Below are 12,791 nucleotides of genomic sequence, written 5' to 3' on the forward strand. Positions count from 1 at the left end.
TCTTTAAAAAAAATTAGATATTTTCTTTATTTATATTTCAAATGTTATCCTCTTTCGTAGTTTCCCCCTATCCCTTCCCCCGAACCCCCTGCTCACCAACCCACCCACTCCTTCTTCCTGACCTCTGCAGTCCCCTATACTGGGGCATAGAACCTTCACAGGACCAAGGAGACAGCTATATCAGGCTCCTGTCAGCAAGCTCTTGTTGGCATCCATAATAGTGTCTGGTTTTGGTGGTTGTTTATGGGATGAATCCTATTAAAAATGGGGTACAGAGCTAAACAAAGAATTCTCAACTGAGGAATACCTAATGGCTGAGAAGCACCTAAAAAATGTTCAACATCCCTAGTCATCAGGGAAATGCAAATCAAAACAACTATGAGATTCCACCTCACACTAGTCAGAATGGCTAAGATAAAAAAACTCAGGTGACAGTAGATGCTGGCGAGGATGTGGAGAAAGAGGAACACTCCTCCATTGCTGATGGGATTGCAAGCTTGTACATCCACTCTGGAAATCAGTCTGGCAGTTCCTCAGAAAATTGGACATAGTATTACCAGAGGATCCAGCAATACCTCTCCTGGGCATATACCCAGAAGATGCTCCAATATGTAAGAAGGACACATGCTCCACTATGTTCATAGCAGCCTTATTTATAATAGCCAGAAACTGGAAAGAACCCAGATGTCCCTCAATAGAGTAATGGATACAGAAAATGTGGTACATTTACACAATGGAGTACTACTCAGCTATTAAAAACAATGAATTTATGAAATACCCCACTCTTATCAATGAACAGGTCATCAAAAACCAATCAAGCAGAAATCCAATTAGCCAACTGCTATGCACACTCCAGTGAAGTTTGCTTGACAGGCTGAGAGGCCTAGGAACACTCACGAGGCAAAGAGTTTCACGGAAACTCACCTCCTGGAACTTTGGCGTTCTCATAACCCATATACTCATACCCTATCCCCGTGTTAGTCTGGTGTATGGATCCACGTGCTCTCTTTTAGTATTATTTTATTAAAAGTGCCTTTTAAGATTGAATTCTGTCATAGCTAAGCCTTCGCCAGTGTTCCAACGTCCCAGAAAATCCTTGAAGCCAACAAACTTGGAATTCAGTAGGAATTCAGTGAGAAGGTTATGAGAAAGCCAAAGGTATGTGGATTGTCCAACAGCAGGCCAGTTTTTATGAGGAAAAAGCCAAGCTCTGCAAAGGTGCCAAAGGGACCTCCTCCACAGGCTTCTCCACTTGGGATGGGTTGCATGTCAGGCCTGGTACTCTGACTTTCTGTTCCTTTACACTCAAAGAAGAATAGTACTCAGAAGGCATAAATCCTTGGGCCACAGTGGTTTAAAACATAGTTGGCAAATATGCCATTTTGGATACCTAAAAAGACAGCTAGTAAGGTGAGAGTTGATTCAAGGGCTTTCCTGTAAATTTTCTCTTGTTTTTGTATGATAAAATGTCAGGCCCTTGTTAAACTCTTCTTTCCAATTAAAAGGGGCCCAAACTAGAAATTTGTTGGCTAAGCAGCTGCTATTTATCTTATTTAGCACTACTTTTCATTAAATCAATGGCCTTGACTGAAGCCCAAATTTCTCTTCCAAGTAAAACCAAAACATAAAATACACACTATCAGTACAAACAAGCTAGCTTGGCCTGGGGACAGAGTTCCCTACATCAAAGGAGTTGTCATCTGCCAGATGGCCTCCAAGTCTGATCTTCTGTTTAACTTCTAGGGAGCAAATAATGATTTCCTACCAACAGTGCACAGAGTTAGACCTGAGGGCTGGAGGAAGCATCCGTTTCCTGAGTCCCAGTGGGCTCCAGCACTCTGAGACCCCAGTGGAGATGCTGGATAGTTTATCAGCCATGCTCAGCTTACCCAGGGCAGGGGGGAAGGCAAAGCCAGGGGACAAGGTGGAAGCGGCTGGGCAGCAAATACTTCTTGTGTCCTTTGAAAGGTGCTTGATGTCTCGAAGGTTGTGCTGCATTTCCTATAATTGGTGGAACATGATAGCTTAATTAGCACCTACGTCTAAGCCAGCACCCCATTGCAACTGTGCTCCACCCAGAGCTGAAAAATTGGCCCAGTGTTGCTCTTGTGTCTGAGGTTTTCTTGCATCTTTGCTATTGTTCAGTTTTGAATGTTTATTTTAATATGTGACTTTATGACATCTGTGTTCCCAGAGCCTGACTTTTCAGCTGTTATTCCTTCTGTGAGTTGCATCAACAGTGTGGAATGTGCTGGTGGCCACTGGGTTAAAGATGTCACACTTTTGGGGGAATCTTTATAATTTATTTTGCAATGTGAACTTCTGTGAATATATAAACTTTTAAGTTTGTAATTATGTAAATAATTTCAAAATATTACTAATATTAAAAACATAAGCAAAGTTGATAAACAACAGAATAAGTGTGAGCAGTTTGAAGAAACTCGATTTTAGAAGTTCTCTTCGTCACCACATAACAATAGTTTACTGAAAGAAACAATATTAGCATTTTGGTAATGGTTGAAAGCTACAAGAGTAATGATCAGGAAAATATATCAATATCGGTACACAGACTAAATTTTTATTATTTTTCTATGTTTATATAGTTTGTATTAGTACCATATTCTCGTTTAAACATAGATTGTTGTCTGCAATCTCCAGGCTCCAGTGACCTTGGGTTTGTAGTTTCTGTTCTCCACCCCATCTGACGTAGGGCTTGGGGTGGAGCTGGAACCTGGTTTCTACTGTCTTCAGCCTGGGTTTTCTGTTTCTTCATTCTTTTTTACACACCCAGTCACTTCTTTCCTGATTTCTGTGTGTTTTCTCTTTTACTCTTTTCAGAACACACTCTTTCCTTATTCTGACTCTTGTCACTCACAGAATCCTTGTTTTTTTGTTTTAACGACAGCATTTTTGTCTGGGGTTCAATCTTCTTACTCATAATCATTTTGTTCTGATGTCTAAAACTTTTATGATTCTGTAATCATGACGTATTCTGAGTCTCAGGATGTCTGTTTTGTTTGCACTTGTTGGCAGTGGCTGCTTAACTCTTCCGTGAGATCTATTATACTGTCTCCATTTTACTGGACTGTTCTGTTTTTTCTTGGATAAGCAAACTCAATCAACTTCTGCTCACTGTATTGTTCTGATGTTATTCTGTTAACATTTGCCAATATTCTTTTTTCTTTCTTTGGATTAGATGATGTGTATAGTGGTATACTTTAAGTCTTCTCTTCTTAACCTTGGTATATCGATCACAGGCTTCAGCATTTCAGTCCATCAGTACCAGTGTAAAACATTTGTACTTAGAAAAAATATTTTAAGCTAATATAAATGGTTTTTATTCCATAAAGAAATGTGTATTTCTCCACCTCTAGAACAATTTTTGATGTTCATGACGTAATATTTTTATAATGTATATCCCTTAACAAAATGTAAGGTATGTTTTTGTTCATTAACACAATTGGGTTGAGAGATGCCAAGAAAATCAATAAATTATACTTTGTTGTGTTTCCAAAGACCTGTGACATGTGTACGTGTAAGGAACTGAAATGGGAAGTCTGCCTTGAATGTGGACAACTCTGTCCAACAGGCTCTCAGTCCAGATGGAACTGAAATGGGAAGTCTGCCTTGAATGTGGACAACTCTGTCCAACAGGCTCTCAGTCCAGATGGAACAAAGGTTGAAAAAAAAAAAAGGACTATGCCTGCAAACAAGCTTGATTCTTGAACATGTCCTTGATGCATTTAGAATTGAGTTTTATTCAGGCTGACAGATAAGGATCAACTTCCATTTTTCCAGGTAGCTATCTAGGTTGACCATTTAACAAGATCTTCATTTCTTGAAGATGTATTCTTTTCTTCAGTGGGTATTATTGATTTCTTTGTCAAAATCAGGTAGCTGTAGGAGTATGAATTTATGTGTGAATCCTAGATTCTAATCTCCTGAGTGAGTCTGTTTTATGCCAGTGACATGCTTTTTTTTTCCATTATTACATCTTTGTTGTATAATCTGGGATGCTGATATGGTATATTATTTTTATTGCTCAAAGTTGTTTTTGCTATCCTGGGTTGTTTGTATTTCCATATAAAATTTAAGATTATTTTCAATATCTATAAAAAACTGCATTGTAATTTTAAAGGGTTTACACTGAGTCTGTAGCCTACTTCTGGCCATTTTCACAATATTGATCTTGCTTGTCCACGAGCATGGTAGGGCTTTCTGTCTTTTGGTATCTTCAATTTCTTCTCAGTTTCTTAAAGTATTCATTGTGTAGGCCTCTAATTTCCTTGGTTAGTTTTACCCCAAGATATCTTAGGTGATTGTTAATGATATTGTTTCCCTGGTTTCTTTCTCTGTGTGTTTGTTATTTGTATGTAGTAAAATACAAATGTTATTTGTATTTTTATGTGTTAATTTCATATCTTGCTGCTTTAGTGAATGTATTTATCATGTGTAGAAGTTTCTTGGTGAAGTATTTGAGGTCTTCTATGTATAAAATTATATCATCTGCAAAGAAGATACTTTAACTTTCCACTTTCCTATTTGTATCCTCTTTATCTTCTTCAGTTGTCTTGTTGTTCTAACTAAAACTTCAAGTGATATATTGAACAGAAGGTGAGAGAGTGGGCATAACTTATGTTGTTCCTGATTTTACTGACAATGTTTTGATGTTTTCTCTATTTTATAAGCTATTGGCTATAGGCTTGCCTTATAGTGCCTATGGTGGTTTGAATATGCTTGGCCCAGGGAATCGCACTATTATGAGGTGTTGCCTGGTTGGAGAAGGTGTGGCCTTGTGGGAGGAAGCGTGTCACTATCAGGGTGGGCTTTAAGATCCTCCTCCTAGCCAGTCTGCTCCTGGCTTCCTTTGAATGAAGATGTAAAACTCTCAGCTCCTCCAGTACCATGCCTGCCTAGATGCTGCTGTGTTTCCTGCCATAATGATATGGACTGAAACTCTGAAACTGTAAGCCAGCCCCAATTAAATGTTCTTTTTAAGAGCTACTTTGATCATGGTGTCTTTTCACAGCAGTAAAACCCAAACTAAGACATTGTCTTTCTTGTGCTGAGAGAATGTATCTTGTATGCCTAAATTCTCTAGGGCCTTTATCATGAAAGGATGTTGAATTTTGTCAAATGTCTTCTGCATCAAATGAGATGATTATGTGGTTTCTGTTCTTGAGTCTGTTCATATAGTAGATTAAATGTATTGATTTATGTGTGTTGAATCAACCTTACATCTTTGGAATGAAGCCTACTTGATCTTACTGGTTAATCTTTTCTTTTTCTTTTTCTTTTTTCTTTTTTTTTGAGACAGGGTTTCTCTGTGCAGGGTTTCTCTGACTGTCCTGGAACTCACTCTGTAGACCAGGCTGGCCTCAAACTCAGAAATCCTCCTGTCCCTGCCTCCCAAGTGTTGGGATTAAAGGTGTGCACCACCACTGCCCGGTCTGGTTAATCTTTTTGATATGGAGATATCTTGGCCAATAGAATAGAGTGGATCACCCAGGCATAAAGATACACAACTACAGTCACTTATTATTTTTTTAAACAAGGCTTTAAAAACATTATGCAAAACAGAAAGTCTCTTTAACAGATGTTGCTGTGAGGGCTGGATTTCCTCGATGGTGAGATGTCCCAGTGGGTAGAAGTCCCTGCTGTCTGAATCAATCTCCAGAATCCATTGTAGAAGAACTGAGTTCCAAATGCTGTTCTCTGACCTCTGCACACATGCTGCACCATCAGAACATGGTCAAAGAATGCTAAACTGTGAACAATGCCTTGAGGAACTGAAGAGAGACTCCAGGAAAAAAGGCAGAGGGCCTTTTACCTTCTTGTTCCTTGGATTGCTCTTAGAAGTTATTTTGTGCCATCTGTGTTAAACCTTTATCTCCAGTTTATAAGATATGTTTGTTCTCGTTGGATGTCAGGACATAGCTGTAGAGCCCAATGTGGTGAGAGGAGCTGCTAAGCGCTGTCCCCAGTGTACCCGAATCTGGCCATGGCCTTCTGCCTTGACTTTGTGCCTTCCCAGATATAATTTATATGACGTGCCAGGAAAGTGTGTTTAATTATTTTTTTCTGACAAAGTTCTGGGAAAGAGATGTTCTGCTAATATTTAGTATGTGCTTACTGGAGTTTATTTACTTGTTTTTCTGATCATTTGTTTTTATGAACTCAAATGACTTTCCTTGGATCATTGCTTTGTAACATTAGTGTCTAAAAGTACACTGAAACTGAAATAAGATTGTCTACATTAGACTGTAATCTGCCCCATTCTTTTTTTTCCTTATTAAAAAATTAGATATTTACTTTATTTACATTTCAAATGTTATCCCCTTTCCTGGTTTCCCCTCCAAAAAACCCCTAGCCCCTCCCTCTCCCCCTGCTCACCAACCCACCCATACCCGCCTCCTGGACTGTATGTTCCCCTACACTGGGGCACAGAGCCTTCACAGGCTTCAAATCTCAGGCCTCACAAACAGATCTGCATAAGTCAACAAAAGTCGACACTGCATCATGTGTGTTCTCAACAAGCACGCGTGGTCAAAATAATTAAAATAAAAAAGAAAGAAACTAGATTTCCTTCTGTAGAAACAAGATTGTTATTGCTTACCCTGTGCAAAAAAAAAAAAAACCCAAAACAAACAAACAAAAAAACAATTAAAACCAAATCACAGACAAATGTATGACCTGAAACTTCTAATTGCTAGAAGAAAGCATAGATAAAAATATCTTTTTAAAGATTAATCATTCCATTCGTTTACATCTCAAATTATATTGTCTACAACACCGCCCCCCCACATCCACCCTTTCCTCCTTTCCCTTTGCCTCTATGAGAGTTCTCCCCCATCCACCCCACAGCTCCAGCATCCTTCTGCACTGGGACATCAAATCTCCACAGTACTAAGGGCTTCTCCTCCCACTGATGTCAGACAAGGCCATCCTCAGCTACCTATGTATCTGGAGCCATGAATCCCTCCCTATACACTCCTTGGTTGGTGGTCTAGTCTCTGGGAGCACTAGGTAGTCAGCCGATGTTCTTTCTATGGGGTTGCAATCCCCTTTTGCTCCTCCAGTCCTTTGACCAGTTCCACCACCGGTGGAGGGTCCGTAAGCTCAGTCTGATGGTTGCCTCCAAGCATCCACATCTGCATTGGTCAGTTGCTGGTTGAACCTCCCAAGGCACAGCCACACCAGGTTCCTGTCAGTAAGCGCCTCTTGGCAATGGCAACAGTGTAGGGGTTTGGTGTCTGCAAACAGGATGGATCCCCAGATGGAGCAGTCCCCAGATGGCCCTTCCTTCAGTCTCTGCTCTACTTTTTGTCCCTGTCTTCCTTTGAACAGGAACATTTCTCGTTAAAAATTTTGAGATGTGTGGGTGGCCCCATTCCTCAACCAGGGGCTGTGCCTATCTATTGGAGGTGGTCTCTACAGGCTCTGTGCATTTTGGCTAAAGTCATCCCCGTTGGGTTCTGAGAGCCTCTCATTTCCCTGGGGTTTGGAAGCCTTCAGTGGCTGTCCCCAGTTCCTCATGCCCCACTGCTGCTATTTTTATTTGATTTCCTGACCATCTGACCTCTCCCCGTCCCCTCTAGTACCTGATACTGCCCCCTTATTTCCTCTCCCTCCTCTCTCCCTCCCAGGTCTCCCCTCCTTCCACCTCCCGCGATCATCCTGTTTTCTCCTCAATAGATCAGAGTGTGGATGCTTCAGTCCTGCATTGATAAAAAATATCTTAATATATAGAAATAGGAAAGACTTTTCATAAGTGCTCACCAATAGCACAATTTGCTTATTGTATACAACAAGGGAAACAACTTACCAGAATGAAGAAAGAGGTAGCCTACAGAATGGAGGAAAAAAAAATCTTTGCAAAATGCATATCAGAGAGGAGATTAATTACTAAGATATAAAAAAGAACAGAAAATATTTAAAAAATAAAAAAAATTAAGTAAAAATATTTTTGGTGTGTTCTTGAACTTGTTTTGAAATATTTTACTGAAAAATTTTGCATCCATGTTCACCAGAGATATTGGCGTATAATTTTCTTTTTATTAGGTTTTTGGTTTAGCATCAGGGTAATACTAATTCTGTAAAAAGATTTTGCAATACACTAGCAAGATTTTGCTGAAAGGACCCTGATATAGCTGTCTCTTGTGAGACTATGCCGGGGCCTAGCAAACACAGAAGTGTATGCTCACAGTCAGCTATTGGATGAATCACAGGGCTCCCAATGGAGGATCTAGAGAAAGTACCCAAGGAGCTAAAGGGATCTGCAACCCTATAGGTGGAACAACAATATGAACTAACCAGTACCCCCTGGAGCTCGTGTCTCTAGCTGCATATGTATCAGAAGATGGCCTAGTCGGCCATCAGCAGAAAGAGAGGCCCATTGGTTGTGCAAACTTTGTATGCCTCAGTACAGGGGAACGCCAGGGCCAAGAAGTGGGAGTGGGTGGGTAGTGGAGTGGGGGGGGTATGGGGAACTTTTGGGATAGCACTGGAAATGTAAATGAAGAAAATACCTAATAAAAATATATTAAAAAAAGATTTTGCAAGTATTCCCTTCTATTCATATGGGGTTGCAATCCCCTTCAGCTCCTTCAGCTCTTTCCCTAACTCTTCCATTGGGGTCCCCGGGCTCAGTCCAATGATTGGCTGTGAGTATCTCCATCTATCTTAGTCAGGTGCTGGCAAAGCCTCTCACAGGACAGCCATACCAGGCTCCTGTCTGCTAGCACTTGACATCAGCAATAGTGTTGGGGTTTGGTGTCTGCAGATGAGATGTGTCACATGGTGGAGTGGTCTCTGGATGGCCCTTCCTTCAGTCTCTGTTCCATTTTTGTCCCTGCATTTTCTTTAGACAGGAACAATTCTGGGTTAAAAATTTTGAGATGGGTGGGTGGCCCCATTCTTCAACTGGGGCCCATGTCTATCTACTGGAAGTGGTCTCTTTAGGTTCTATCTCCCCACATTGTTGGGCATTTAGGCTAATGTCACCCCCATTGGGTCCTGGGAGCCTCTCCCATCCCTGGTGCCTGGGACTTTCTAGTGGCCTCCCCACCCCGTTCCCCACCTGTCAATGCTACACATTTCTATTCATTCTTCTGGCCCTCTGGACTTCTTTCCTGTCTCTTCCCATACCTGATCCTGTCTCCTTTTGTCCTGCCCCCTTTCCTCTTCTATGGAGATCTCTCTCTCCTCTGCCTCCTGTAATTATTTTGTTCTTCCTTCTAGGTGGGACGGAATTATTCACACTTTGGCCTTCCATCTTGTTAAGTTTCATATGGTTGGTTGGTGAGTTGTATCATGGGTATTCTGAGGTTTTGGGCTAATATCCACTTATCAGTGAGCACATACCATGTATGTACTTTTGGGTCTGTGTTACCTCACTCAGGATGATATTTTCTAGTTCCACCCATTGGCCTGCAAACTTCGTGTAGTTTTAATAGCTGAGTAGTATTCCATTGTATAAATTTACCACATTTTCTGTATCCATTCTCTAGTCAAGCTCCTGGCTATTATATATAAGACTTCTATGAACATAGTGGAACATATGTCCTTGTTATATGTTGGAACATCTTTTGGGTATATGACCAAGAGTGGTATAGCTGGGTCTTCAGGTAGAAATATTTCCAACACCCGGGGATCCATCCCATAATCACCAACCAAACTCAGACACTATTGCATATGCCAGCAGGATTTTGCTGAAAGGACCCTGATATAGCTGTCTCGTGTGAGGCTATGCCAGTGCCTGGCAAATACAGAAGTGGATGCTCACAGTCATCTATAGAATGGAACACAAGGCTCCCAATGGAGGAGCTAGAGAAAGTACCCAAGGAGTTGAAGGGGTCTGCAACCCTATAGGTGGAACAACAATATGAACTAACCAGTACCCCCAGAGCTCGTGTCTCTAGCTGCATATGTAGCAGAAGATGGCCTAGTCGGCCATCATTGGGAAGAGAGGCCCCATGGTCTTGCAAGCTTTATATGCCCCAGTACAGGGGAACGCCAGGGCCAAGAAGTGGGAGTGGGTGGGTAGGGGAGCAGGGCGAGGGGAGGTATAGGGGACTTTCGGGATAGCATTTGAAATGTAAATAAAGAAAATATCTATTAAAAAAGAAAGTTAAAAAAAAGAAATATTTCCAATTTTCTGAGGAACAGCCAGATTGCTATCCAAAGTGGTTTTATCAGCTTGCAATCCCACGAGCAATGAAAGAGTGTTCCTCTTTCTCCACTTCCTAGCCAGCATCTGCTGTCGCCCGAGCTTTTGATCGTAGCCATTTTGATTAGTGTGAGGTGAAATCTCAGGGTCATTTTGATTTGCATTTCCCTGATGACTAAAGATGTTGAACATTTCTTTAGATGCTTCTCAGCCATTTGAGATCCCTCAGTTGAGAAGTCCGTGTTTAGCTCTGTATCCCATTTTTTTTTTATTGGGAAAATATTTTAATCAGTTTATAAATGTGTAAAATGAATGTTCTAAATCAGACTCATCAAAGTCAAAAATGTTGAATATATCCTTTTGTTGGGGTTTTTTTTGAAGTTTTTTCAATTTTTATTAGATATTTTCTTGATCTACATTTCTTTTTTTCTCTTTTTTTTAAATTAGGTATTTTCTTCATTTACATTTCCAATGCTATCCCAAAAGTCCCCCATACCCACCCCCCACTCTCCTACCCATCCACTCCCCCTTTTTGGCCCTGGCGTTCCCCTGTACTGGGGCATATAAAGTTAAACTTCTGTATCCCATTTTTAAATTGGGTTATTTGGTTTTCTGGAGTCTAACTTCTTGAGATCTTTGTGTATTTTAGGCATTAGCCTGCTATCGGATGTAGGGTTGGTAAAGGTCTCTTCCCAGTCTGTAGGTTGCTATTTTGTCCTATTGACAGTGTCCTTTGCCTTAAAGAAGCTTTTCCCCATTTGTCAATTGTTGATCTTAGAGCCTGAACTATTGATGTTCTGTTCAGGAAAATTTCCCCTTTGTCAATGTATTTGAGGCTATTTCCACTTCCTCTTCTATTAGATTTAGCATATATGGTTTTATGTGGAGGTCCTTGATCTGCTTGGGCTTGAGCTTTGTACAAAGATAAAAATGGGTCAATTTGCTTTCTTCTACATGCAGGCTGCCAGTTAGATCAGCACCATTTGTTGAAAATGCTTTCTTTTTTCCAGTGTATGGTTTTGGCTTCTTTGTCAAAGATCAAGTGACCATAGGTGTGTGTGTGTGTGTGTTTATTTCTGGGTCTTTAATTCTATTCCATTGATCTACCTGCCTGTCTCTGTACCAGTACTATTTGGTTATTAATCACTATTGCTCTGTAGTACAGCTTCCCTCAGAAGTTCTTTTATTGTAGAGAACTGTTTTTGCTATCCTGGGTTTTTTGTTATTCCACTTGAAGTTGAACATTCTTTCTATTTCTGTGAAGACTTGAATTAGAATTTTGATTGCAATTGCCTTGAATCTGTAGTTTGCTTTTGGTAAGATGGGCATTTTTACTATGTTAATCTTACTGATCCATGAGCATGGGAGACCTTTTCATCTTTTGAGGTCTTCTTTGATTTCTTTCTTCATAGACTCGAAGTTCTTGTCTTACAGATCTTTCAATTGCTTGGTTAGAGTTATACCAGGAAATTTTACATTATTTTTGATTATTGCTAAGGGTGTTGTTTTCCTAATATTTTTCTTAGCCCATTTATCCTTTGTGTAGAGAAAGGCTACTGATTTGTTTGAGTTAACTTTGTATCCAGCCACTTTGCTAAAGTTGTTTACCAGCTGTAAAAGTTCTCTGGTAGAATTCTTAGGGTCACTTATGTATACTATCATATTATCCACAAATAGTGATACCTTGACTTTTCTATTTCCTTAGGGCTTATGGGTCTGTTTAGATAATTTATCTGATCCTGGTTTAACTTTGATACATGGTATCTGTCTGGAAAATCATCCATTTTATCTAGATTTTCGAGTTTTGTTGAGTATAGTCTTTTGTTGTAGGATCTGATGGTTTTTTGCGTTTCCTCAGTTTCTGTTGTTCTGTCTCCATTTTCATTTCTGATTTTGTTAATTTGGATAGTGTCTCTGTGCACGTTGGTTAGTTTGGCTAAAGCTTTATCTATCTTGTTGATTTGTCAAAGAACCAGCTCTTAGTTTTGTTGGTTCTTTGTATTGTTCTTTGTCTCAAATTGTTTGATTTCAGCACTGAGTTTGATTATTTCCTCCTCTTGGTGTCTACTTCTTTTTGTTCCTGAGTTTTCAGATGTGCTGTTAAGTTTCTAGAGTAGGTTCTCTTCAAGTTCTTTATGAAAGCACTTAGTGCTATGAATTTTCCTCTTATCATTGCTTTCATTGTATCCCATACGTTTGGGTTTGCTGTGCCTTCATTTTTGTGAGAAACTCTCACTGATGAGAGTTGAGTGTTAAAGTCTTCCACTATTATTGTGTAAGGTTCAATGTGTGTTTTCAGCTTTAGTAATATTTCTTGTATAAATGTGGGAGCCCTTGCATTTGGGGCATAGATGTTCAGGATTGAGATTTCATCTTGGTTTCCTTTGATGAGTATGAAGTGTCCTTCCCCATTCTTTTGATAACTTTTTGTTTAAAGTTGATTTTATTTGATATTAAAATGGCTACTCCAGCTTGTTTCTTGGGACTATTTGCTTGGAATTTTTTTCCAGCCTTTTAGTCTGAGGTAGTGTCTGTCTTTGTCACTGAAGTATATTTCCTATATGCAGTAAAATGCTGGGTTCTGTTAACATATTCAGGCTGTTAGTCTATGTCTTTTTATTGG

General features: G+C 40.0%; 1 long non-coding RNA gene across 2 annotated transcripts in view; it reads left to right on the forward strand.

Annotated features, from left to right (window-relative positions):
• LOC115031541 (uncharacterized) overlaps positions 1-12,791 on the forward strand; it is a 57,997-nt gene that overhangs the window by 2,169 nt on the left and 43,037 nt on the right. Inside the window, exons 1-2 of one of the 2 annotated variants that reach the window (XR_003837199.2) lie at positions 4,513-4,966; positions 9,241-9,300. This is a non-coding gene — a long non-coding RNA (uncharacterized LOC115031541). Of the gene's footprint in view, positions 1-4,512; positions 4,967-9,240; positions 9,301-12,791 lie in introns of those variants that run through there. The other variant, XR_015047796.1, reaches the window with a different exon arrangement.

Source organism: Mus caroli, unplaced genomic scaffold, assembly GCF_978045245.1.
Source record: "Mus caroli unplaced genomic scaffold, Mus_caroli_1 scaffold_8, whole genome shotgun sequence".
Taxonomy (NCBI): domain Eukaryota; kingdom Metazoa; phylum Chordata; class Mammalia; order Rodentia; family Muridae; genus Mus; species Mus caroli.